A 27,966-nucleotide genomic window follows, 5' to 3' on the forward strand; every position below is an offset into this window, starting at 1 on the left:
GAAGTAAACCCAGATTTAAAGTTATTTTTTTCTGGTCCATGTCTTACCCATCTTTCACATGGATAATAAAATCCTGGTATCCTTCTTCCCTCTACACCATGGAAATATTGGTACCACTATAAATTAATCCTGTCAAGAGGAAAAGATAAGCAAACACCTTGAAATTCACAAGTACATGAGTGCATGGCGTGTCAAATCTTAATTTAGACAAACCCGAAAACTAAACCCCCAAACTATAAAAAACCTCTCTGCAGTGTATTTTTTTTTAAACCCCGGAACTCCTGTTTTTATACTGAGCAAAAAAAATCCAAAGGGGTTCCTTCACTTTAAAAAAATTTATCCCATAGCTGTTCTGTAAGGGAACCAACACATCTGGTCTCATTTCCATATTAACATCTGTGAGAACTGCTTCCTGATAAATCAACATTTGTGTCATAAAACTGATACTCTGAATATGTAGAAAATAGTTGTTATTTACTGGTTTCCCTAGGTGCAAGTGTGAGAATGTTAACAGGAAGAGGTCTGGGTGTGGCAGTAAAAGATAACACAGCTGGCATGAAGTTTATCTTTTGATGTGCCATTTCAGAGCAGCTTTTCCTGCAAACCCCCTGCAAACCACATGGTGTCTTTATCATCCTTGGGCCCAGGCTGTGTTCACTACAACTGGTGAAGAAACAAATTAATTAACACATTTGTTTTAAAAGGTGATAAATCCTAGTGGTATGTTTAGTTAAGACAAAATTCAGTTCAGTGTGTAAGTCACAGCACTTCCCAGAGCTTTCTTTGGGAGGCTGATCTCCTTTTAAGTTTAGTTTTAGTTTTAGTTTTTAGTTTTCTCTTCTGCTTTTCAGCATCATGATCTCGGTCAGACAAACACAAACACACACATGCACAGAGAATAAGGTAAGTTTCAATGAACACTTTAATAATAATATTAATAGAATATTAAGAAATATTAATAGAAAAACTACATGAATTATTATATTATTAATTAAATATTTTTTATTTTCTAAACAAATTAGAGTATACATTGTAATACAAAGAAATTCTTGACCATATAGTTTCAGTCCCAAGGCATGTTATCTTATTCAAAATGGAAGTAATGGACAGAGAAAACTACTTATCCAAGTTTCTCTTAATAGGTAAAAATTAATGTAGACCTTTGATAACTTTGAGAAAAGACAGAGAACTATTTCCTGTTATATCTGTAAATTGTATCCAACTTAGGAGTAAAATTTCTGTTTCTTAAAATGTTTCCATGTCTTCAAATAGTTTTGTTTTGGTTTATTTGTATTTTTTGTTGTTGTTGTTGCTTTTAATCCCGTGCTACTTTTCTTTTTTACTTCGTATATTTAGCATTCCAGCTATCAAATTCAGAACACAGCTTTTAACTTCAACATATTTGAAAATAACGAAAGAAAGTTTAAATGCTTTCATTTAGAAGACCTCACATTTGCTGAATTTACTTTAGTTTGTGAACAAAAGAGGCCTATAAGATATAACTGCTCATTCTCAGCAGTTACTCATCCAACACGAAGAGGAGCTGAAGTGCTAATGTTTTAAAGTTAAAAAGAAAACCAAAAACCAAACAACAAAACCCAAAAAACCCAACAAAACAATACACAAAAAGAGAGAGAATGCAAAGCTTCAGAAGACAAGATTCACTAAGTTAAGGATTTTTTTAGATTGATTTCAGAAAAGTTTTTACCACTTCCTAAATACTACAAATTTATACATATAAAAACTGGCTGGAAATTAAGGCTTAAGTCCTAGTCTTATTGAAAGCAGAGGAAATACTTCTACTGACTAAGTCAGGGAGAAACCTGTCAGTTTTCTTAAAGTTTTCTGACAAAAGTGTTTTTTCATACCATGCAAAATTCTTTGTAAGTGAACTGAAAAAAAATTGCATTTAGTACACACCTAATAACATAGAATAAAATATCCTCTGCCTCTGAGTAGGAGGGTTTTTCAGTTCAGGTTTTGTACGTGTCTAAGAAATAAGAATGATAACTATTTTTCTTTGTGTCACTTGAAAAACAGAAATCTCTTCAGCAAGAATGCTGCATGGTTTTACTTCTTTTATGAAACAGATAAGGAGGGAACTGTAATTGTAGGAGGTCTGCATTTGAATTTAAGACATTGTGTGACTGAGAATGACTGAGACAAAACAATGAAGAGATAAATTTTCTATATTCACTTACCTACTGAATTGAAGTCTTAAAATTGAGATGTATTTTGTAAGGCGAATTGAAAAACATGGTAAAAATGTCTTTCTGGGACTAAAATGGGATTGCCTGGGGATTTAAGAATTGTGTAAATTTGGATCTAGTTTTAAAAAAAAAAAAACTTGACAAATGTTTCCTTGTTCTTGTTCTTCAATGGTGTTAGAGTTTGGTTCGTGAACGATTTAGCTCTGCTAACTGGCATTGGATAAGGACCACTTCAAACTACAAGCTATGAAAGAGGATGGACTTTGCAAAATTTTTTGTGAGATCTCTGTTGGTACACTAAGACAACAATGACTGATGTTTTCAGGTAAATTTTCTATTCTTCCACCCAGTAGAAGAAAGGAAAGATCTATTCCAGTAGTTCAAAAAGACCACTCAGTAGTCTTGTTTAGGAGGATAATCAGCCCAAGAGAAACAGTCTGGAGGGAGTTCTCACTGAAGCTACTCCAAAGCCCGCTGCTTGCTTTCCACTCTCTTTTTCCATTCATTGGTTTTCCTCACAGCCTAGAGTCCTGGACAGGGATTTAAGTGCCAGCCAAAAATCTCATCATTTGCAGCCAGAGCAGAAGCAGTGCATGCAAGCTGAGCAGGTTGTAATCAGAACTGGTGACTGTGAAATAATTTTCTGTACAAAACTTCTCCATCCTCTTCCCACTGGAAAACTCATTTTTCTTTTTTCCTTCTTTTCTTTTCCCTATCTCTTTCTCCCTCTGCAGCCTCTGATCTTCTTTATTCATAAACTCTAGCAAATACACAGTTCTATTGTAATGTTTGATATGACACAGTTTTAGCCATTTGAGAATTTTCTGCTTTCAAGATTACAGTACAATAGTTTCTAAAACACACAAAGGAGAAAAACAGTGATTCTCTATTGCTACTAATGAGCAGTCTATAATTAGGGGTTGTGTTATGCCAGTGGCAAGATTCTCACAATGCAGACATTCTGGTTCACTTTGACTTGACTGATTGCTTTTATTTCATGTGCTGGGGTTTTTTGTATGTCTGGCTGCTTGTTTGTTTTTTGTTTTCACAGATCTGACTTAGACCAGGACATTATCTCTCATGAATATTTCCCCGCAACATCAGCTAGCATACGTAATACACGGGAGTGAAAAGGAGGGAGACAGAGAAGTGGGGAGGCTTTCAAGAATATCTTTTTCCTCGCTGAGGCATGATGTCTATTTCCTCTTTGCTCTTACTGATTGTTACCAAACTTCAAATGCTAAATCTTTGTTCCTTACCTATAGAATATTCAATTGTGTAGTATTAAGATTTAACTCCTAAGAGTTTGGGATAGTCACTTTAATCCTTAGTAAAAGCAAAGGAAGGCATCCTGTAAGAAAACCAGATGAAAATTTCATACCACACTTCCTTATCACATTCTGTGGTAATACATATATCACAGAAAATCTTATTGATGTGCAGATTGTTCCATATGTTACAGGGTATTATATTTTGGACTGTGTATTTCTATCACTTACTTCAAGGTAAAATTGGGAAAGATAATATGGACTTTCTGAGTGTTTTTTGTTGTTGGGTTTTTGGTGGGGTTTTTTTAGAGATATAGAAAATTCTCTTTGGTTTTAGTCTGCTTGGTGTGTGCCCCCAAAATGAATCATTTACCCAAACATATAGCAATTTGATGACTGATATATTCAAGGATAATTCCCACTGGAATCAGCACCTTTTAAATTGACTGCTTCACATTACATCTCTGCAGTGTGACAGTGTTTAAATAGCAAAAAATATATATACAACAAGTACATAAATATATATATATAAATATAAACTTAAAAATATAGGAGGGTTTTTAAAAACCCATTCTATTGAATTTTTCAGTAAAAAAAATGTTTTGGGATGAAATGAGGAATATTTCTTCCTGAAAATTTGATACAAAAGTAAGAAATAAGATTTTTTAAATTTTATTTAGAAATTCCTTGTGGCTAGTTCTTATTTCTAAATTAACTATCTAACCCATGGACAAGAGATATAAAGTCATAACTTACCCAAATCCTTCCACATTACAAGACTTGAAAATTATAACTCATCTATTTTCAGAACATATTTCTTATTCACATTTCAGACAAAATGCAGATTTTATTTAAAGATTTCGAGAATTTTGCATTTCCAAGGGTTTCTCTCCTAATTTATAATGACCATATCTCTTAGTGAAAGTGGTTACCTTTTTATGTGCAGGCAGGAAGAACTTAGAATAAATTTTCCACCTTCATGGGCAGAGTTCTGTGTGCTTCACAAAATAAACAAGTAAATCACCCTTTCAATAAATGGGGCTAGTCTGTCCAGGTAATTGATATTAGATTCTATTAATTAAAATGTTAATTAATTCCTAGTTATTTAAGTTGAATCTCTATGGACAGACTATGAGTTATGTGTCATACAAACTCCATGCACCTACTTTTGGGTCTGCTTCAGAAGAAGTGGATTGTATAAAAAGCAAAGCTTGTGCAAGCAAAAATAAATATTTATGAGGTTCTCAGAAATTAATGTTAAGAAAATGGTATAAAATTTAGAGCGTCAAAATGAACCTATATAGTCAGAGAACAATTTAGGCTTCCTGCTTCCTCTGCTTAAAAAGATTTTATGACTTCATGCATCATTGTCCTTTGTTGCTACAAGAAGTTGCATATAATGTCATTGCCTTCTCACACAACACAGCACAGAGAGTATTAGCACTGGTGGGAAGTGAATCCAGAGATATGTGTGGGATGTGAAACTGTTATTTTTGAACACATATGAAAAACATCCACATTGCTCTTAGACAGGAAAGAGATTGTCATTATTGTAATCAAAGTGAGGGATTTGAAAACTGATTGTAAAAGCTCCTTTCATGGTTGTAATATGAAGAGGACAAAGTGCTCTAGGAATATTGAATACTAATGTAATATTAATCTTATTGAGTATTAAATGGGGAATTTAGAAGCTTGAAAATGAGCATTCTTCAATTATACTGTTGTAGCCATGGCATGGCACATTAGTAAAAAAAGAAATTCTAGGTGAAAAACAAAACAACAATAAACAAACATGCAAGAACATCATCTAGTAATTAAATAATGACAGTATTCCCAAGGATACACAATTCTTCAGGATACAGGATTTCTGCCAAGAATGCCTTTAGAGGCTTCTATAGCTTGATAAGTGTTGTTTGCCAAGCTGATGTGGTCTTTCACTGAACTTGTTTCATTAATTGATGTTTGCTGTGCAATTAACTGGAGGTTTTTATGGTCTAATGGAACTTTCTCATAGAAACAGTTGCTCAGTCCTACACATACATAAAAATTACATCGGCACTTGGTAGAGAGAATGAAGATGTGGGAAAAATATTGATAAAGACATTTAATTTTAATTGGGGAACAAAATTGATGCACATGTAATAGTTTAGCATTTGCTGAACTGAAGCAGCAAAGACAAAAATAACAGTTGCCTTGTGTGCAGGTATGATAAATGTCAAAGCCATACTGGTACAGCCAGCAAAATTAACAAGTATTTTTAATAGAAAAATACATGTCCAAAGTCTCGTATTTATCTTATATATACAGTATTTTATAAAACTAATTATGTCACTATATATTATGATAAATTAGAAGGAAGAAATAACTGAAAAATATGGGCTGAAAATCGTAGTAGTTAATAGCTATGCCATTTTTTAATGAATTGCATAGCAAAATAAATGTATATATTTACTGTATTACCTAACCACTGGAAAAGGAAGTTTGACTCTTGTGCAAATACTTTAAGCCAGTTTTCAGCTGGGGGATTTGGTACTTTTGGTGATAGTACAATACAAAGCCCATCATTTAAAGGCCAAGAGGTTTTAAACTAAAGTAAGTAACTAAGTAAATAGATTAAAAAGTTAGCTAGTTAGTAAGTAATTAAGGGGAAGCCCTGGATTCTCCTAACACTGCATTTCAGAACCAGCACATTTATAAGAAGACTAATGCAATTTACTCAAAGTGAAAATGCATAAATAAAGCTGACTGAGAAAATGTCGAGCAGATAAATTATAATTAATTCTACATCTAAAATATATGGAAATGTACCATCTACATCAAGGTGTTTTAGGCATTCAGTTAAGACTTATAGTTCACCTTTTAAATTCTCCACACACCATTCTGTATTTTACATTCATTTGGGTAGTTATGCTCAGTGTGGATAAAGGAGGAATTGTACATCCAATTCAAGCAAAATAAAGCTAGAACAAAGGTAGCGTTGAATCTTCATAAATATTTTCCTGCAGTAGTATGAAACACAAACATGTAAACCATAAATCTAAATATAAGCATCTAAATACAGGTCTATATATATAAATAGACATAGATAATATATGTGCCAAAATTAAAATGTTTTGGAATGTCTACTTTCTGAAGTTTTCCAAATTTCTCCATCTATTTTCAGGCCAGTTCCTTTTTCAGAAAGTTCCTTAAAAGTCTCTAGATTCAACAATATATCATCCTTACCACAGAAAGAAAGTTCAATCGTAGTACAGTGCAGTCAGAAAAGAGATACAAAAGTACCTACCCGTAATTTTTGAGAATTACTTTAGTCTGAACACTCCCTTGTTAGTGCTGTAGAGAAAGTTAAAATGCCAAGCTATGTTAAAATATCAAACTTATTAAGTCTAGGTCTGAACATCAGAGGTGACATAATTCATAAGGCAATTAGAAGTGTCAGTTTTCCTCCCTCTATTTAAAACTTCTGGTAATCTTGCAGCAAGACTTAGTTTCCAGTTCTAAGGGCTTATGACCCTTTGTTTTTGGTGTTTTTCAGTGAAGCCCTGCTGCTTACCTGTTCTGGCATGGTAAGAAACATGCATACCTCGGGGTACATGTCCAGAGCTACCTGGGGAGCAGCTCCTTTCCTGGCATTAGCCTATTTTATTCTCAGACCTGAGCTGAGGTCATCTGCAGGACCAAGGCTGACTTTCAGCCACACAGAAAGTGGGAGGAGACAAAAAAGTGAAATCATCCCTCAAAATTAAATATTGAGGTAAGAGATCCTCCAGACCTAGAGGTGGGTAACAATAACCCCAGCCAGGGTTTTATTGTCCCTGAGAGTGCCCATTCCATTTTGATGATGTTTCTGAAAGAAGTCAGGATTACCTCACTAAACCTGAGCACAGGGTAAAGTTCAGCAGTAAGTAGGAAAGTTGTTGATTCCTGGGTTAGATCTCTGTGAAGACACAAAAATCCACACACACTGATTCATCTTGACATTAAAATAAAGCAGTAATATCTCTCTGTAGTTTCTGTAGTTTCTCCACAATCAGAATCTCCATTATGCAAATGATGCAGAAGAGGTACAAGGATGTGCGGATCTTAGAGGGCAACTGTGTCTGAAACTGTTCTTTCTAAAAAGGAGGTACAAGGGATTAATATGCTATGGTATGTGCCAAAAAATATTACAGTTTATAACTGATAACTGAACATCTTCACTGATGAAAGAGCTAATAGATAGAGAAGATATTACATAGATGTTAAGAAATATAACAATTCCCTTTATAATAGTATTCCGCCAAATGACACAATGAAAGCCTTTTTTTTGTTACTCATTATGATGAAGTAGCCACAAAACCAATGCTGCCACTTAAAAAAAGAGCAATTCTTCTACCTGACTTTTTAAAACAGCCTGTCCTGCCAACCATAAAAACAATTAGCTTAGTGAAATGATTGAAGGAAGGCTGCCTCATTTAAGGCCCCGTGAATATTGTGGTTTCTTTGGTTAGCAGTGTGTTATTTTTGAGATTTCCCAGATAGGTCTATTTGCTTTCTGTTTACATTTGTTGCCACTGGTAACTGTGTACCTCTCATATGGCAACTGCTATGAGTAATAAAACATCATGGCTGGGCCAGCTGTAAACTAAATAAGGCAGTAACAGGACTCATTAGAAAATTCTAGGGCAGTTGTGGTGATGATCAAGAAGAGAAGAACTATTGATAGAAAATTAACAAATAAGCCTTGACGTTATTTATAACTGATGACAAAAACATTACACCAGAAAAAGGTGATGGGAAGAGGGTAAAGGGGTGAACTGAAATTATGGAAGTGCACATTTCTTCAAAAGGCAGTTTTCTGAAAAATTTTTGTCACCTTCTGAGTAGCTCTGGCAAGTCAGCCTCATAAAACTCCTTGCACTGAAAAGCAGAAGCTTGTCTTAAGACATGTCAAATTCTGACCAACTCACCCTGCTTTTCTCTGAAAGCCAAATCCTAAAAGCCAGATCTCTAATGAAATATAAGACTGAATACCTAACTGTATTTGAAAAATTTGTTAACGCTTTTCCAGTTTTATTACTGAAGAGAAAGATGAAAAACATAAAGACACTTTAGAACATTAAGCTTACCCTATTACATTGTACAGACACATGACACAGATATATAAAACTCAATTTGCTACTTCTTTCTTCAGCAGTGGACTCTGGTAATTTCAAAATTGCTCATCACCCTCCATCATGCATAACACATTTCACAATCCCCTCACTTCACTTTCCTTCTGCTTCTTAGTTTCTAACTTTGTCTTCCCTTTCCCTCCTCTCTCTGCTCTGCCTCTGTCCCCTCTCCCTTTCTGTCATCTTCTACTTCCTTTACCTTTACCTCCATAGACAAATAGACTTTCTAAGGACAAGATCAGAAAAATAAAGTAGGAATTTATCACATAAAAATAATTTTTCGCACTTTAATGAAGCTTCTACTTTTACAGCCTGCATGCATCCACAATGAACTCTAAAGTTAAAGAATCTTGGGCAACAAACACCTTTTAAGATTAAGGAATACAATCATGTGGCAGGAAAAATGTTCAAGATTTCATCATTCAGAAGTCACTAAATCCATCTGTAATCACTATGCCTCTGAACCATTTTTTCTAATATGAAAATAATACTGCCTCCTTGACACTTTAAAAAACTTCCCATCAAATGTTGCTGGGGCTTATGGTATTTAACTAGAAATCAATAGTTTCATCCTGAGACTACCTGTAGTGGTTATCATTCTGCTGATAAAGATTTTTAGACATATACTTAACAAAAATTATCAGGACAGTATCTGCAAATTGAATTCTAAATGCATAAACCAAACAGAAAGACGGTTTGGTGAATCACTTTTTTATTTATCATCTTATATTTTCATTAAAAGACCCTTCCCCACTGAACTAACAACAGAACTTAAATGAGCTTTATTTTATGTCAACAAGCTTGCAGTAATGCTGACAGATGCTGATCTGACCTCAACTTATTAGGAGCTGGGTTAGGATACTATCTGCCATCCTTTAGGGATGTCACCTGGGAGTGATGTTGCTGATGCATCATCAGGGCCAATTGCTGCCATTTAAACAAAACTTGTGGTTCAGCAAACAGTGGCAGAACATAAATGAGCAAATCCTTCAGCTACTACACCTGCTCCAGGAAACTTGGCTCCTAACCTGACTGGCTATATAAAGTTAAAGTTCCTATAACTCCTCATGTGAGAAGAATATTTAATTCAGGTTTCAAATACAAAAATTAAACTGCTTCATTTATCACTACAGCAACAAATTAAAGTACTATGACTATAAAATAATGACTTTTAAGAATTTCCTGTAACTCCTGTAACTTCCCAAAAGTACCAACGTTTTCCATTATGGTTCAGTGCTCTGTCTTACAACATGGACATTTACTTTTTGACTATTTCCTATTTACTGCTGTAAGTAAATTGGCATTTCTTAGATAGAGTCCCTGCAGCACTCAGCAATGTTCTTTTGGGACCTTAAACATTACAATTTAACTGTAACATTAACAGATTTAAACTTCCCATGTATAATAGATCATATTATAATTGCTAATTTAACAGTCTTCTCCCAGCCCACAAAAATAAAACCAAGAAAAACCAAACAAAACAGTATAATAACAAAAAAAAAACACAAAAAAAACCACGACAAAACAACAAACAACTTACATAAAACCAACCAACAAAAAAAATGCTGAGAAATTTTACATAGCTGAAAGACATAAAACCAACCAACTAAAAAATGCTGAGAAATTTTACATAGCTGAAAGACTCAGTGACAGTGTTGGGGCTGCTGGAGAACTGGTTGTAGTGAAAAGCCAGACAGCCTACTAGTAGCCGAACACCTTTACAACTTTGTTCAAGTAGAGGCTACCTATAATATTCATATGTCTTTATAACACTAAAATGACAACACACAAAGAACATGAAAATGTTTCTCACTGACATTGTGTAAGTAAATGAGAGGATGCAGTTGCTGGTCTGACACCCTTAGAAATCTACAGAATGAAAATAGAAAAAAGATTACACTCCTCCAACTTTACAAACGGTAAATTGAGACTCAAAAGTTTAAATGGTTCAGTAAAGATTATGTACTAATTTGTGCCTTAGTTATTTGCTTATGACAAAATGCTTCTATATGCCCTCCACAGCTAATTATGCATATTTCTGCAATACTAATCTGAATAAATGAACAAGAATAAAATTCGATGTTTAAAAAAGTATAAGTCTCTAGATCTACTTCAATATACATGGTAAATTAAAAACAAATTAAACAATGCAATGTATTTATCATAATCTAAATATTGTATAGGTGACAGAACTGGCTGAAAATGTGAATTGAAGTTGTATGTATTAATACTAGGTTTGTTTATGTTTTCAAAAGTAAGTACAATTAAAAAGATAATGATCAAAGAGACCAGATTCAGAGAACTATGTGCAATTCTATTATTTTTTCCACAATTGATAGCTCAAACAGGACATAATGATCATATAAAAAGTAAAAAATGGAATTGAAACAAAAGGGAAAGATGAGGGAAAGAGAAATAATAGGTTGTCTACATTCATCTCTCCCAACCTCCTCAATCATCCTTCACATGATTGCCTTACTTTCTACTGAATAGGTAAGTGTATTATTAAATGTTATTGAAGAGAATTTCAATAATGCTCACACTTCCTTTATGAAAGCAGGATTTGAAAACATCAGAAGAATCTTTGCCTTATATTCTGAAGCATAGAGAAAAAAAGGATGCTGACAGTGATTTTCTGCTTGTGGAAAATATATGTGTGCTTCTCACAGAACAGAGAGGTATCACAACAGACGTGTAAAATTTCATCATTACATCTTCCTTCCAGATTCACCCAGTGTGACTGCCTTCAAAGGTTCAAAAATTGTATCAACTCTGCTTCTGGAACTATCTGCCTACTCTAAAACTAGCCAATATTACATAACAGAGTTTTGGATATTCAGATTTTTGGTGGATGGAAAGCCCACTAGACTAGCAGTTGAAAGCATCCATTTTCCTGTGGGTTTTTCCTAGCTTTAAAAAACAAACAAACAAAACAATCAAATAAACAAACAAAACCAACAGCAACAAAAAACCTACACTAAGAGAGCAAATTAAAAAGAGGAAATTTTATCTCTCCAGTCACTATCAGTGGTTTAACACACATAGCATTTTCACTGTTTCAGTTTGACCGTGTAACACATAAAACAATTGCTGTGTAAAGTAACAATCAACTATTTTGCAGTTCAATCTCATGTGTGTATAAGAATCTGAATTACCACTCTTTCTATCCTATCTCTTTCTCTGATTGCTGCTGGCTTCTCCACAGGGATAGAAAACAGACATTTAGTTGCCTGATTGTTAACACCTGTGATTGTTGCTGGCTGAGAACAAATATGTTGGGCTGCTGAAAAAGCCATACTATCTTTAAGGTCCTGACTCTCAGATGACTCTCATTTATTGCTGGGTGAAGGTAAAAGGTAGCCAGAACTGTGGCATAGATAAATTTATTAAAGTAAGAAACAAATATAAGCTGGGGGTTGGAACTAGATGATCTCTATGGTCCCTTCCAACCCTAACCATTCTATGATTCTATAAGCCTCTGTATATCACGCTGCCAATATAAAAACCATTGTTAGTAATCAGAACCCTTATTCTCATACAGTAAAGCAATCCTCATCAGGGGATTTAAGTTGTACATCTGTAAAGAATATTAACGACTTTTACAGGAAACATTTTCTCTGGGAGCTGTGGACTGGGGATCACTGATCTAGAGATATTTAAATGAATTTGGGTTTTTACATTTATCTTTAGGACGATCTCTTTCTCTTTTTTAAACTTCAACATTTCCTTCCTCTATCTCCCCTCTTCGCGTTCTTTATTTCCATGCATGAAATATACTTTTTGTAGAGATAAAAGCCCATGGCTTGATATACAAGTGGTAGAATATGTAAATACTGGTATAATGTGAGTGGACTTTGAAGGGCACTAACTTTGAAGGGCTTTCTAAGAGTGGTCGTCTTGTTCTATATTCATCCATCAACACTGACATAAGCACTAGAGAAACTATCAGTTCTTCAAGAAAGAGAGTCATATTTCAGACTTCTGTCCTGCACCTCAAGTATTTTTTGAAGATAATGGCAATTAAAAATATATTAAAACTTTTAGAGAATTCTCGGTAATGAAATTAATGCATTCTTGAAAGGGGGAAATTATCAGATTCTGTCAAATGAATTACTCCAAAGAGAGTGAATACGTCTCAAGGTGAAATCAATAAACAGAAAGATCTCATAGTACTTTTATTCTTCCTGCCAACAGATGAAGAACACATACATTAGGCTTGATAAATGTGTTGCTTACTTTTGATATGAGAAAGCACCTGTTGACTTGGCAGTGAACAGAATTACTTCTGAGAAGGCTTCATCTTTTCAGTTTCAAATTTTCAAAAGATAGTTCTGATAAAAATTTTTTTTGTATCCCATTCAAGGTTTGACTTATACCTGGCTTAATCTTTTCTCTGGCCAGTGAGACTGTGAAGGGTAAGAGCATCTGCTTCAGAGTTTTCACTGTGATGGCAGCATTCATGAGACTGAGAGACTGTTACAAGGACTGTCACGCACTTAATGAAGGAAAAAGTAAAAGTAGGGCAGATGAAGGTCAGTCCACATAAGTTCACAATGCAATTGATAGGGTTGATTCTTTAAAACATAGTGCAAGGTAAGGATTTCTCGGGGAGTGTGTGGTTGCCAGTAACATCAGTTTACATTACAATTATGTCATCATTGTGCAAACAGGATGTGCAAGAAAGTATTTTTCTTCTTGTTTTCTGTGTGACAGTGTCCTTCCATCTGAACATGACAACTCTTGTCTCAAGAGGTATTCTCATTGATTTTATGGTATTTCTGTGTTTAGAGTTTTGAGACTATCTTATTAGAGGGCACCCTAAATGGTTACATCTCAAGCAACCTTAGAAACCAAAGCCAATATAAAAATCTATGGATTCACTACTGAATTGATTTCTTAGTGGGAATATATAACATGACAATTCTGTGCTTTGCACTACCTCCCTTGAGATTTCTACGTGGATTTTAAAAGGTTTGATATTGATGTATAAAAAACAAAATTATTTGGTTTCTGGATATTTGGTAAACTGATTGCCTTCTCTGGTGCATCAGCACTGCAGTAAACTTTCTGCAGTTTAAAAGGGTAAATTACACTTCCACTTTAAATGCAAATGAGACCCAAGGGAGCAAAGATGGAGAAAAAACAACAAAGGAAGGGTGTTTTGACTCTATAATAACTCGATTTGTACTGTGTTCTGATGCTTCGTGAAATGCAAAATTTCACCTTGGTGAGCTGAGGCAAGACTGTAGTCTTCGTTTCTTAAGCAAGTGTTCTAAAATGTCAGGAAAACACATGTGCATTGCAGATTTTTTGAGTTCTCTCAATTCAAAGTTTCTCTCAGTTCAGAGCTCACAATGCACATCCTCTGAAGGCATGTCAAGGATTGGGTCTCTACATGCAATCTTAAAGGATCATATATGATTAGTGGAACTATGGAATTATAACTTTCAGGTATCTCCAGGATCAGAACATTCAACCACTATGTCAGTTTTGGTAGAAATATTTTGATTCATGCAGCCTGATAGAATTTAGTGCCACTAGCCAACTTGAGTGGTTTGTTAGATTTAACAACTGTTTTGGATCTCTCTGTGCTGGATTCAAGAAAAGAACCCCCAAAAATACTAAGCCTTCTCAATGTATTGAGGATTCCTATGAGCTGGTCAGCTGAAGTGTCTCATAGACTCCCCTACACCTGCACTGGCAGCATCTCCACCAACTGTGGTGGCTGCTCAAACACCCCTTACGTATGCAGACAGCTAAATGAAGGTGTTTTCATCTAAGCTGATTCCATGCATACTCAGAGAATTTGGAAGAAGCCTGCAGAATGTGGAAGCATACTTCATAAAGAGGGAAAAGCATCAAGATGTGTCCACAGAGAGAAATGAACTGGTGACAGGTTCTACATTACTCTTTGTGGAAAGTATCATATTCCTTATCTCCAGCTATTCTGATTAAACTAGCAGCTAAGATTCCACCCAGTAATCTTCATTAACAGTTAGTTTTCTTGCATAACATTTATTTTTAAAAATTCAATCAAGGTATTTTCTTGTGATGATCTTTGTTTAAACAGTAACTAGTTTTTAATTTAGTAGTAACACGTAACACACTTTGGGTAGCTGACTTCAGAAGCCACTTACTCTAATTTCCAAGCTGCTGATCCAATACTGAAGTGCACTGTTGGCATCTCTAATCCATGCCTGCTCTTCGCAGAATGGTCTGGGTAGGATGGAGCCTTAAAAGTCATCTAGTTCCAATCTCCCTGCCATTGACAGGGACACCTTTCACCCAGCTGCTCAGTGGTCTATCCAATCCAGCCTTAAACACTTTCAGGGATGGATTAACTTACTGAAGGGAACACTGCATAAATTTAGTTTGCAGATCTCAAAAGACTGAAAAGACTAATTCACAGTGGTTAGTAAAGAGATGTATACACATGGTAAATAGTCTGGTGCTGATGGCATACCCTCTTTTGGCTATAAAAATTAGAAACTGCTAAATAATTAAATAAGCTTGTAAATTTGGTCAAGTAAGACTATATGTTCTTCCACATTTCATCTGAGTTTTCATCCATTTTCTCTCCCAGTTGGGAATGTAGGGTATCATTAGAGTATTTGCTTTTTCCTTCTGAATTTCATTTCTCCGCCTGTGTTTTTCTGGTTTTCATTGAAAAGGATTGTGTAATGACTTCAACTTCTTACCAGGGCAGAAAATGCATTGTTATGGAGACATCCTCATCTTTAACTGGGGAACCTGCAGGTTTGCTCTGAAGCTTTCAAGAACAGTCACTGATCATAAAGCAGCTTTGGAGTTAGGCAGGTTCTTTCAGTCTGTGTTTTTGCTGCAACTCCATCTCACCTTGTACACCTGAGTAGAAAACAGAAAGAAATCCTGGGGCCATACACACTCAGCAGCAATTAATCACATCCTCCATCATCAGACAGTGCTGAATCCACATCATTTGTGTCATTCTTGCCTCATCTTTCTGAAATGTCTCCAGCCTCAACAGAGCAGCTATTCCAGAGGTCTGCTGTTCCTCACCATTGGGAAGATTTTATTGTGTTTTCCTGCTTTGTTGGACTCTATAATGAATAAACAATAAACTGAATGCAAGTTATGCTACTTGTTTAACATATGCTAAGGAGATGCCTATTTTAAGTTGTTCTGTATTGTAAAGTAGTTGTTTTGGGGTAGTTGTCAAATTATAAAATATTGTTTTATTTCATAAAGCCACATTCACCTCCGCTTTTAAAGACGTCATAAAATGCTTGATTACTTCTCACAGACAAATACCTCCAAATGAGGACTGGTAATAGATATGTCTGAGAGTTACTCATCCTTCATGTCTTGTTATCCTTTTTCACTGCTTCAGCTGGAAATTAACACAACATTTATTTGCTCCTCTTGGTGATACTGCTATCAAAACAAATTATGTATGTGTTTTTCATTTAGCCACTACATGACCATGGCCACTACTCCAGACTGCAACCTCAGAGCTTTGAGGCAGCCACTGAGTTACATTCTCAACTATCACATAAGTCTTAGCATAGTGGAAAACAATGCTGTTAATGGAGGAGCTACAGTCTATTCATTACATACATCCATGTTTTTTTCCAGTCCTCTGGAAGGACAATAAAGAGGTCGAATTAAGGCCTTTTTAGTATGTATTGACATTTTTATGAGCCTATATCTAATGCCTCTTTCAGCAGAAAATTAAAAATATACTTTTCAGGTAATCAGACTCAAATTTCTAAATTCCCTGGAATTACAGTTGAAGCCAGAATAAGAAACCACACAGGACTAACATGACAGAAAATCTAAATGTGATTGTACTTATATGTTAGTATGTCTTTATCATTATAGACCCAATTCTTGTTTTCATTATCACGAGATGGTCCTGAAATAGATCTACACACTGATCCCCTGATCCTTAGCTATCTCAAAGTTATGCACTTATTTTTAAGATTTATAATGTCATTGCCTATTTCCTAACTTGTTGGAAAATTCAAATCTTACAGTCTTGTCTATCAGTCATTTAATGCACAAGGAAAATATAAAATATTTAAAGAATTATAACACTTCTGTGCTAGAGGGTAAAAGCACTTTTTTATTCAAGGGCATTTTAATAGTTTATATTCTATGCCATAAAAGAGCATTTTTGTATTTCATCTTATTTAAACTTTTCATGACTTCAAATCTGTCATCATATTTTCTTGTCCACAAGTTTCACTTGCATAGCTAAGTAAAAAAGTCATCAGATTTCACTTCCTGAAAGTTCTTAAGTTCTTATGCCACATGCTTATCACTCCTATGGGACACAGCTTCTTCTCAAACATCTTTAATGAATGGAATAATAGTTAAGCACAAGTTTGTCTATAAGTATGAACACAGATCTTGGTGAGCCAAACCTCGAGGTTATGGCAGAATTTCAGCTCATTAGTAATTTTCTCTAGTATTTTATAGAGATGATACCTACTTTTTGCCTTGTACACCACTAACACAGAAACTTCAAGAAATTAAAATGGAATTTTTTAATAGTTTAGGTTAGTCACAACTGTAGGTAAGCCTTTCTGTTTTCTGAATATTCAGCCAATAAACCAATGCTTTTTATAGCCTGCAGTTCTAATCAGTAGTATAGCTCATCACTATAACGATTACATTTTATTAAAACCATTTTAAACTTTATCAGGACCAAATTCATTGACTCAAGATACTGTGATAAACAGTGAGTTAGAGTATAAAATAACGTCATTGCTATACCATTAATTAAATTAATTTTCAGGGGGAAAAAAAAGAAAAACAACAAAAAATTCCCACCCTGTTTATTCTGATACTGAATAGCTGCTTAAATGCATAAATGAATCCCAGACTAGCTTCATTAATTTATTTATGATTGCCTTTGATCAGTTTTCTCTTTATTCCTATTCAAGTCAGTATCCTAAAGGGCCTTTATCACTGTTTTTCAAAATGTTGTAGATAAAAGAAGTGTGTTATCTGAGGAGTTACTGTCTAAAAACAGGAAATTTGCTGGTTTGCACTTTCTTTTTGTTTCTCTATTTAACCTGGTTAGTTTCAGATATGATGAATTAAAAGCATATCCAATTAGATATTCTTATATTCAAATGTTAGGAAAAATAATGAAATACATGTGTTTATCTGCTGATAACAAAATGAGGTAACACAATTTGATTTTTTTCCCCTGGGATGTGCCTTTGAATGAATGTAAATTAAAAGAATGAAATTCTTTAAGACGTAAGTGGAAGTTAGTACTAGAATACCCAATCAGCGATTGAAGATCAGTTTAACAAAACACCTCTGAAAGTTACCACTGAGGAGACATCCTTAAAAAGCATCTACTGGAAAGCTGGAGGGTTTGATTGTAGCCTTAATTTTATTTAAGGAACGTGTGATATTCCTGTACCATATAAGAAAGCAGTGACTCTGAAAAGATTAATTTCAAATGGAAAATCAGTTGACAGGGAATTTCCAGTAGGACTCTGTGGAGGAATATTCTTGTATCTATAAACAAGATGGAGGGAAAAAATAATCAAAATTAGATTTTTAACCATTAATAAAGGGGTTTAAAAGGAGTCCAGCTTTAAATCACAACAGTTGCAAGAAATTTTGGAAAATTTTTTATAATATCAGAAAATTATCCTATATAATGTATAAGTATCACCTTAAAAAAAAAAGAGGGGGGTATGAAAGGGCTGTAGAGGAGATGCAAAGCTGTTTCAGTGATGAGAAGCTGAAGACAGAGTTCAGAATACAAATTAAGGCACAGCCATTCATGGTGACAGTGATAAGTCATTGCAGCAGCTGATCACTCAGTGTGTTGACCCTATCTCTCAAAGCCTTCAGATCAAAACTGGACATTCCCATGAAAGTTATCTCTTAGTCAAACCCAAACATTTAAATCTGTAGGCAGTGAAGCTGGGTAACAAGTTTTAACTAAGCTCAGGAGTAACTTTTTTGGAGGAAATGTAATAGTTTATAGAAGATGCTACAAGGATATTAACTAACCTAGTGGGTTCCTGTAAATCCAGAAGGTATATACTAGAAGGTTAAATACATTGCCCTCTTTGCCATCTTATATTTTTTGGCAGCTAATGTTCACATGTCCTGGACTGCAGGATGATAATTAGATATTCAGCATCATTTCAGCAAAGGGAAATAACGTTTCCTCTGAAACATTGTTCATGTTGTACATTTGACTTCTCTAATTGGATCAATACTAGATAAAGAAAAGTGATCATGTGGTGTTAAAGCTGTAAGTGGAACTTTGTGGAAAAGCTTCAGAATTAGGTGTCTATTGCAAACTATGCTGTATTACATCATAGGCACTGCTCCCAACCTTAGATGGTTTTAGGGGGTTTGTTTGTTTTGCTTTTTTTTTTTTTTTTGGGGGGGGGAGGCAGTTTCACAAAAATCTGCTATACAAAACCAATCCTAGTCCTAGTCATTTGAAGAAAATTCTCAGAATAGAAAAATAATCCCAGTACAGGTAAATCTGAAACTATATTAGAAACTAATATGTTGCAATGTCCAAGATATCTGATGGTACAAAAGGAAATAGTTATATTGAATGAAACCACAAGAACCTCCCCTTAAAAGCAAGATTAAAAACATGTTTTTAGCAGGGTTTGAATTTCCTTTTCAGCTGCTTGCTGAAAGCTGTGTTATCAGTAGTCTCAGCCAAGGTTTTAAAATCTCTGCATCAGCTATCCCAAGAAAATGATGCAACTTGTTATATTAATGATGTCAACATACTTCCCTCACTTTGCTGGTAAGTAGGGATTTTTTTATCTTTGTTTATTTATTTTAGCCCAGAATTCACCAAACCCTAACTGATTGAGGAAGGGAATGCTAATTTAATAATCAGTGATGAATATTTCATTTGCTCAGTTTTACTCCTTCAAATCTTCAAGATGCTGTTTTATGGAGGAAAACAAAAATGAGGGAAAAGAAAAAAAGTATAAAAATGCATAAAAGAGTAGACAGAAATTAAGTCCATCTGACACAAAATTAAAATTATATCTGAACGGAAAAGCAGAAAATGTGGGTTCAAATCCATGCTGGTATTTTTATAATTAGTTGAACTGGACAATATATTATTTCAGGACTTTTATAAAGCTATGTCTTGGAGAACTTTTAAAAGTGTATGTAGTCACTTACACCAAAGAACTTTAAAAAAAAGTTACTTTTTTATAGCCTGATAAAAATACAAAAGATATTTCAGATCTGAGCCATCTTTTTCCCTTCACAAAGTTATCTGCCTCTCCATTCAACGGGGGTGAGACTGGTTTTCAACAGGTAGTGAAATATTGCTATTGATGTGCTATACTGATGTTTTAAGATATTTGTTTTTCGCCCAAATTAAAAGTGAGATCCAGAAACTTTTCTGGATTATTACTATTGTAAAAGGTGTTTCATATTAGGTTTCAGGAATCTCTTTCAACAAAGACCTGCAATTTCTCAGAACTCATTTCTTAGTAATTATGTTCAAATTACATACCTTTTAAAGGACAGGTAGTGATAGGACAAGGTGACAGTTTTAAACTGAAAGAGGTAAAGTTTAGAGTGGATATTGAAAACGAATATTTTACTATCATGGTGGTGGAGCACTGGAACAGGTTGTCCAGAGAAGCTGTGGCTGCCCCATCCCTGGAAGCATTCAAGGCCACATTAGATGGGGCTTTGTGCAACCTGATCTAGTGGATGCTGTCCCTGCCCACGGCAGGAGGTTGAAACAAGATGAATTTTAAAGTCCCTTCCAACCCAAACCATTCTATGATACTATGAAGTGGTGAAAAGTCTAAAAAAAAGTGACTATATAAAAACAGGAGTAACCGGACATTGTAAAAATCTTATTATTTTGTTCTTATATATTTATACAAATTTTTATCTGCTCTTAGTAATGACTTTCCAATTTCTTATACGCCATTAAAAATGCATATGCAAATCAGACAAACCTGTTTCATTTGAAAGTAATTTTACAAATACAAGGATATTTACAATGGAAACCTGGTTTTATGGCTTCTCACAAGACCGTAGCAAAACCTGTTTGCTTCACTGGAGTGCACCTTTCGCTGGAGATGCCTGTAGCTGTGGCCCTCTGTACATCTGTGTATCGGCCACACCCATATGCCCCTCTGGCCAGACCATCCTTCTGACAAGAAAAGATTCCTCTGTTCACTTGCATGTGCTTTATTTATGCCCCACAGCCAGCAGCAGGCCACAGCTTTCGGTCATGCAATACCCTGAAGATGCCAGCGTGCTCCTCAACTCCACAGTGTGGATGCTGTGTGTGTTCGAGTACCCCAGTGAGGAGAACGAGGAGCCAGTGGTGTACTGGAGGAAAGGTCCCGACTGCCACAACCAGCAGAGTCTCCAGCCGAACCCCAGCACCGGCAGGCCACAGGTGCAGATTACAAAAAACATCCTCAGGGGGTTCTCCATCTTAAAACTGAGCAACGTCGACCAGAACGCCGCTAATTCCTATTTCTGTGATGTGGTGCTAACAGAAAAAATACAGGGCCAATGTGGAAATGGCACTAAACTGACTGTGCATGGTAAGGAGCCTTGGGTACTGACAGAAAAAGGAGTGATAGAAAACAGATTTGATGTGTGCAAAATGAAATAAATTTTCCTTCATCCTTACTGCCTTCTCTCACACTGCTGGCGTCAGCCAAAAGAAGGGTGTAAAGGAGCAGTGTACAGTCATATGAGTAGGGGAGGGTGGGTACAACTTATGTTTGGTGCTAACTATTTATACAGCTGGACATACTTCTCAAGGACAGTGAGTTTCTGTGGATTTAAACCAGTTCAGTTCATTGTGCTGCAGAACACTGGCTATATATTTTATGAAGTTCTAAATATTTATATATCAAAACATATGGCATCTGTATTTTTGGATTTATTAAAATATTTTTTCTTAATTTCCTCTGCAAACATTTGCTGAGTCTTTATACCAAATTTATAAGCACTGAAACCAAGCCCCTAATAACAGTTTTTATCATTTTCTTCAGTCTTTATAAACAAATGGTCTCCTGAAAAATGCAGTTTGGGCTTTCCTTCCAGTTTGTCAAAAGATGTATAGTAAATTCATACAGCAGTGTGGGTGTTTTTAGAGAGTGAACACAGAAGTAGGGATATGTGGAAGCAGAGTTTTCTTTCTATTTGATGGCAAAATATTTTTCAATAATTTATAACTTTTCTCTGTCTTCTAATTATGAATTGAGTTTCCAGAATTCTGTTGAGCATATGGCCTCAGTGATTGATATACACTATGCTACATAAGCCAAATTTTCTTTATGTGAACTTTCATGAAAATCAGGTTAGCAAATGCTAAAATGCCACAAAGCAGTTTTCTCATTCCAGATTTCACACTGAACTTAAAAATTGTCAAACAATTCTTCAGAGTTCCTAAAACAAACAGTGATCAAGGAAATTCTATTGACAATTATACCATATGTTAGTTTTAGCCTGAAAAAAGGAAGAAGCTGTCAGAGACTTGGTGAGACAACTGTCATTTAAATTGCCTTTTCTACATAACAGATGTTTTCAGATATTCCACTTTTAGAAAACAGAGAATTTTATTTACTTTCCATTGCATAAGCAATTTGCAACAGGTTCAAAAATATCATGTGTGAAGTAAAAAGAGAGATGCTTTACTCCTGAAAAAACAGGAAAAGAAAATGTAATGAAAACAAAGACAATTGTCCTTTTTTGGTCAATTCTCACTAATTCTTCAAATTAAATCTTTTCAAAAAAAGGGTTTTTTTTTTTCTACTTCAAATACTTAATTTTCCCTCTCTTTGTTCCAGATTTGAAATGCAAAGATTGTACAACATCAGATAAGATCTGGTGGGGTTGGTTCCTTCTTCTTGGATATACCATCTTGGTCACCACAGCTATTATAGCTTTTGGTGTAAGTAATAACTTCAAAAACAAGTAATACAAACCTAAAGATGGATGGCATCCTCTGATGGAAAGAAACAATAAGCAAATTAGCCTGCATATTCACCTGTGATAAAGTAAAAAGTCCTTCTATTTTCTGTTAACTGAAGAGTTAGAGGTATGGACTCCACCCTGTTTTGAGGGCATAGCCATGAAAAAAAAAAGGGAAGCCGTGACATAAAAATTACAAGGAGGTTTTTTCTGAGCTTGCTGAAAACAGGGAAGTTATTTTCTATGTTGCTGGCTGATCTTGTTACTTTTAGCTGGAAACAAAAGAGAAAACAAATGCCTAAAGTGATTAGTAGTTTGAAACACATCCCGCTTGTTTCATGCTTCTGAACACCAGCTCCTAATTTTATGAGCTTCTCTGAACACACATCACTGTCTGCTCATCTTTTGTCTTACTCATGTTCTGCCCAACCAACAGGGCTTTTTGTACAACCCCACCCACTAGCTTGTTTGGGCCACTGCTGAACATTTACCTGGCTAATAGTGCAGCACCCTGATAGGTGGAATACATGGAAAAACTTTTGCAAGAGAACAAGAAAACACTTGTATACACAAAAATGTCTACATCTATAGTGAATTCGTATGCTTCCCATAGTATTTTAAAAAATCCTTCACTCTTTTCTAGTTGTGGTTCTGTTCCCACTTCAGAAAAAAACTTCATAGTCATTTTAATCAAATACTTTTTATAGAACCAAATCCTAAAAAGGCAGTACACGAATAGCTCTACTTTGATCCTACTTGGTAATAATATTCGGGTAAATGAAACAAACCATTTGGAAGCAAACAAACCCGTGTGAATCCAGCTGAGCTATGCCATGACTTGAGGCAAATGAGCATCACAATTCCTTGAAAGCATGGATGACACTGATTCCTGCCTAACCCTCAACAGTACAACATGCTCTACTTATGTTTACAAGGTCTATACCTGGAAGTGTAATTCCAAATTATAATTTATATGAAACTTCAAACACTCTTTCTGCTTCACCAGTATCTCTCCTCAAAGTTATTGTGGCAGAGTCCCTTAAAAAACGTGCTAAATAGGATCAAGAGGGAATAGGTATCAAACTTACACAGGCTTAGGGGAACAAAACTCACCTCTGGAGGAATCAACATGGTTTAAACCAGTAGCTCCTCCAGAGATCTGAAACCAGTAGCTCCTCTAGAGATCTTTGAGAGAGCCAAATCCTGACTGAAAGGCAGGATTTCCTTCACTGTTCTGTCTTTCTCAGCTTGTGCTGCTTAAAGGTACTGCTACTTCAGCACTACTGAATCTGGTATTATGGCAACCATTCTCTCTCTGCTGAAACTGCCAGACAGCCAAGAACTTCATTATCACATAAGACACAGAACCAGTGACATAAGTTACAAGAATTACAAAGATATTTATCTGATTGCCTTTCTAGGTCAAAGTTTGGGCTTTGTTTTAACAACCGGTTGTTAAGTATTGTTACCTCAAAGCCACAACTAAATAAGAAGTGTTCACAGAACTCAGACAGTATGAGACCAGGTATGAGTATTGAGTGGCACAGTGAACTCATGCCAGAGAGAGATGTGGTAAAGGGGCAAACCTTGCTAAAATACAACTGCAGCATAAGCCTGAAAAAGGATGTATTTATTGCATGTGAATATACAAGGTGAGCCAACCAAGTCTTTCCCAGAATTAATCACAGTGAGCACAATTGGCAAGCAGCAGTAGTAAACTGGGATAGATTTTGCTTTCTTCATAGCAGTCCAAATGATGCCGGTTAAGATTTGTGGTAAAACATTGTTGATATGACAGCAGTGACTTGGCTGAGCAGTGCTTGAATGGCATCAAGGCTTTCTCCCTTCCTCATTCTGCTGCTCCAAAGAGGAGGCTTGGAGTGGGCAAGAGATGCTCAGCAATCTGGGGTAGCTGGGGTAGGGGAGTTGCCTTTGAGTCACCTATTGCTCAGAGACTGGCTGGACATTGCTTTGATGGATGGAGGTGGTGAGTGATTTCCTCCACATCACCTGAGGCGGTTTTTTGTTATTTTGTTTGTTAGGTTTTTGGCTTTTTTTTTTTTCCTCTCTCCATCACCTGTTGGATTATCTTTATATTGGCGCATGAGTTTTTTTGATTTTGTTCTTCATATTTTCTCCCCAGTCCCAATTTGGAGATGGAGAAACGAGTGAGCAAGCTACTCTGCAGATACTTGTCTGTTGGCTGGGCTAAACCTACTACATAGAACAACCCTGAAATTTATAAAGTTAGGAACTTTTAAAGGTCATTTCTTTACTAAATGACAAATGAAAATGTCATGAAAATGTACATTGTGTCAAAACCAGAGTGTAAACTAATGAAAGTGGACTGGATGACTCAAAGATCCTTTGGCCCTTTCAGTCCACTGCTTAAATCCAGTGTGTCATGGCTGGTTAAAGGCAGCTCCTGTATACACCTCAAAAACAAGTCTGACCTGCCTCTTCTGAGTCTAGATCCCACTCAGCTGTCCTCTTGCTTCCTACTTCTGCCAAACTCTCTCAGGGCTTCCAAATCTAGAGTGGGAGACAGCAAGGCTCTATCTCAACAACACCTGTGCCTGACAACTGCATCATTACCAGTGCTCGCTTGGGGATCCTCCCCAAAAGAAGACATCTACCTCCAAAAAACCCCATCTATACTACCTAAGAATCAAGAATGAAAGGAAATATCTCTCCCACCACTCCCATGCCCTATTTTTTTTTTCAAAAGTAACAGCACACAAAGATCTTGAAGGGTAATATTGGAAAATGGAGAAGCATTACATGAAACCACTGGTACACAGGCACACTTTCAGCCCATTCCTTACATACAATATGAATCATTCTTACTCTGCTACTTGTAAAGGCCTAAAATTCATCATATGAAATGCTAATTAACTGAAATGAATTGATCTAACACTGTAATATATTAGTTCTTAATAACTTTAAACCAAAATGTACCATAATTATTTTGCTGTATCATAATGGCCCACATCTGACTATATTATGCTTATTAAGCTAGAACCAAATAAGCTATAAAACAATAACTACATAGGTATTAGTAAATAACTACATAGATATAAGTAACTTAGCTTACATATTACTGACATTGTTACTACTAAAAAGATAGCTAATAATAGTATATGAAAATTCATGGAGGTGTAGTTAAAATTAATTCTCACATTTCATTTTGACTGTAATATGCCTAACAGCTTATAAACCAATTCAGAATAAACACTGGACTGATATCCCAGTGAAGTTAGCCATCAGTTCTCTAAACAAATGAGGTATCTGATGGAAACTTTTTTACTGCCTAACAATATATGTTGTTGTGCCTATTGCAACAGATTCACCGGTGCCATACGAAGTGCAAGAATAAGTTAAGAAATACAGATAGCGGCACTACCATGCCAAGTGAAGGGATTTATGACCAGCCATCAAGACCAGTTAATAATGGGTTTAGTAACGAATATGAAGATATGTCAGTAATAAGAACTCTATGTGACACTGGAAGGGAGATGATATGAAAGTGCGGCAGTTGAAACCAAGATACGAGCATGTGTGATGCTACTTCTATCAAGGCAGAAAAGAAACATACATACAAATCTCTCCATTAACTTGGAATGCTTTTTGTTCATGTATTTATTTCAAGCTAAAGAACTTTTTACTCCACACAGCTACAAATAAAATGAGCATTAATGTATGTAACTATCATCAAAATACTGTGAAAGCTAAAGGTATGCAAACTTCTTTTCAATGCCAGCATATCTGACCATGTACATTGGGTTTTTTCTATTTCAGACAAAAGCACAGAGTTACGATTTTGTTTTTACCCACATTAAGGGAGCTTCTTTGCTTTAAAAATGCAGTTTTGTAAAACAGTATCTGCCCACTGTAGTGACAGGTTGTCAGAGAGGAATTCCTCACATACTCCCAGGGCACTGTCTGACATTATTTCTAATTCTTTTCATATCCCCCAAACTTACAAATCCCTGCAATTCCTTCCACTCTTAGCTATTTAGCCAGCTATTCCATCTTGCAATGCATATTTTAATTCCAACATAAAATACCTAATGTCGTTTTAAAAGTCAGAGCTTATCTGTTTTTTAAAGAAATATTAATTACTAAAATAAGCTTGATAGATAGGCTAGGTAGATAGGCTACATGATTTACTGCTGTAGGCTTTATGTGCCATATCTGGGATTGTAACAGAAATTATCTGGATTAAAAATGAGTATTTTAAACTTGTCTCAAAGTGCTTAGAATTCTTGTGGAATCGAAGCATATAACAATACAACTACGATGCACAGAAAGAGTTATCATAATTTGCATAGTACTTGAGGAAATGCAGTCTTGGCATAGTTAAGTATGTGTGACCTGAAGGAAATTAGTTTTTTTCACAGTCAAATACTGCAAGCTGAATACTGTGTTTCAAAGTTGCTTACAATTGTAAATATGTGAAAAGAAACAGTACATAGAATAAAATGAGAGGCTACAGCCTTATAGTTTTAATTGTGCTGTAAGAACTGATACATGTTGCTCACTGGATTCAGCTTCAACTTAATCACTACCCTATTTTCTGAAATCCTTCCTTTTCTGTAACAGTAAAGATGTCAAATAAATTTAAGAGATTTATCTGAGCTTTTTTTTTTCCTTTTGGTGAACGTGCTGGCTACCACACTTGGACAAAGTGAGATGTGACTTTCAGAGGGAAAGATCTACTGTGAGCATTCAGATAGGGAAGAACAGTCATGAAGTATCTTTACAAAAATTATTATTGTTATTATTTGGACATTGGGAAGTAAACAATGGTTTTCCCTCCCCCTCTATTTAAACTGGGAACTGACTCCATTTGCAGTCATACATATTCAGGTTTCCAGTCAGTAAACCGAATTTTAATTGTGGATGTAAATATGTAGTTAATTTCTTTTCCAGCAAAACTTATCTCTTCAGAAGCACTTCAGATTTCCTATTTTGAAACTCTTTAAAAATTGAAATCCCTATTGCATATAATACATGCCTAACTTTTAATTTTAAAGGTAAAATTATAAATTGGGTTAATTATTAAGGGGTTATGTACACTAAATGTTTATATATTCAACATAGAGCTTAAAGGGCAGATATAACCATTCCACCAGCTTAGATGTGAGGTGTGAAGCCCATCTGAGCCACAGATAAAGTTCTTTCAAGAAAAAAACTGAAGGCAGCAGCTACTGAATCAAAGTCACCTCCACGTATACAAAGCACAGAGGTCAATGCCTTCAGCAAAGCCATTCAGCTCTGACATTATGTCAAAAACCAACAAGAATTTGTACCTAATCCAGTGCACAACTAGAAGGTGCATTTAGAAAGCATCCAATTCATGTAACTCATATACCTAAATTGGGCAAT

The 27,966-nt window shown here is 35.4% G+C and overlaps 1 long non-coding RNA gene across 3 annotated transcripts; it reads left to right on the forward strand.

Annotated features, from left to right (window-relative positions):
- Positions 1–614: 614 nt before the first annotated feature.
- LOC136286074 (uncharacterized) lies at positions 615–5,180 on the forward strand. Of its 3 annotated transcripts, none has more exons than XR_010719735.1 (4): positions 615–704; positions 832–903; positions 2,389–2,535; positions 3,262–5,180. It is a non-coding gene; the product is annotated as an uncharacterized lncRNA (long non-coding RNA). The 3 variants fall into 3 exon arrangements; XR_010719736.1 differs by having other exon boundaries at positions 852–903; XR_010719734.1 differs by having other exon boundaries at positions 615–903.
- Positions 5,181–27,966: the final 22,786 nt, after the last annotated feature.

Source organism: Chamaea fasciata, unplaced genomic scaffold (genome assembly GCF_029207755.1).
Source record: "Chamaea fasciata isolate MVZ Bird 193981 ecotype frontalis unplaced genomic scaffold, bChaFas1.0.hap1 SCAF_2, whole genome shotgun sequence".
Lineage (NCBI taxonomy): Eukaryota > Metazoa > Chordata > Aves > Passeriformes > Sylviidae > Chamaea > Chamaea fasciata.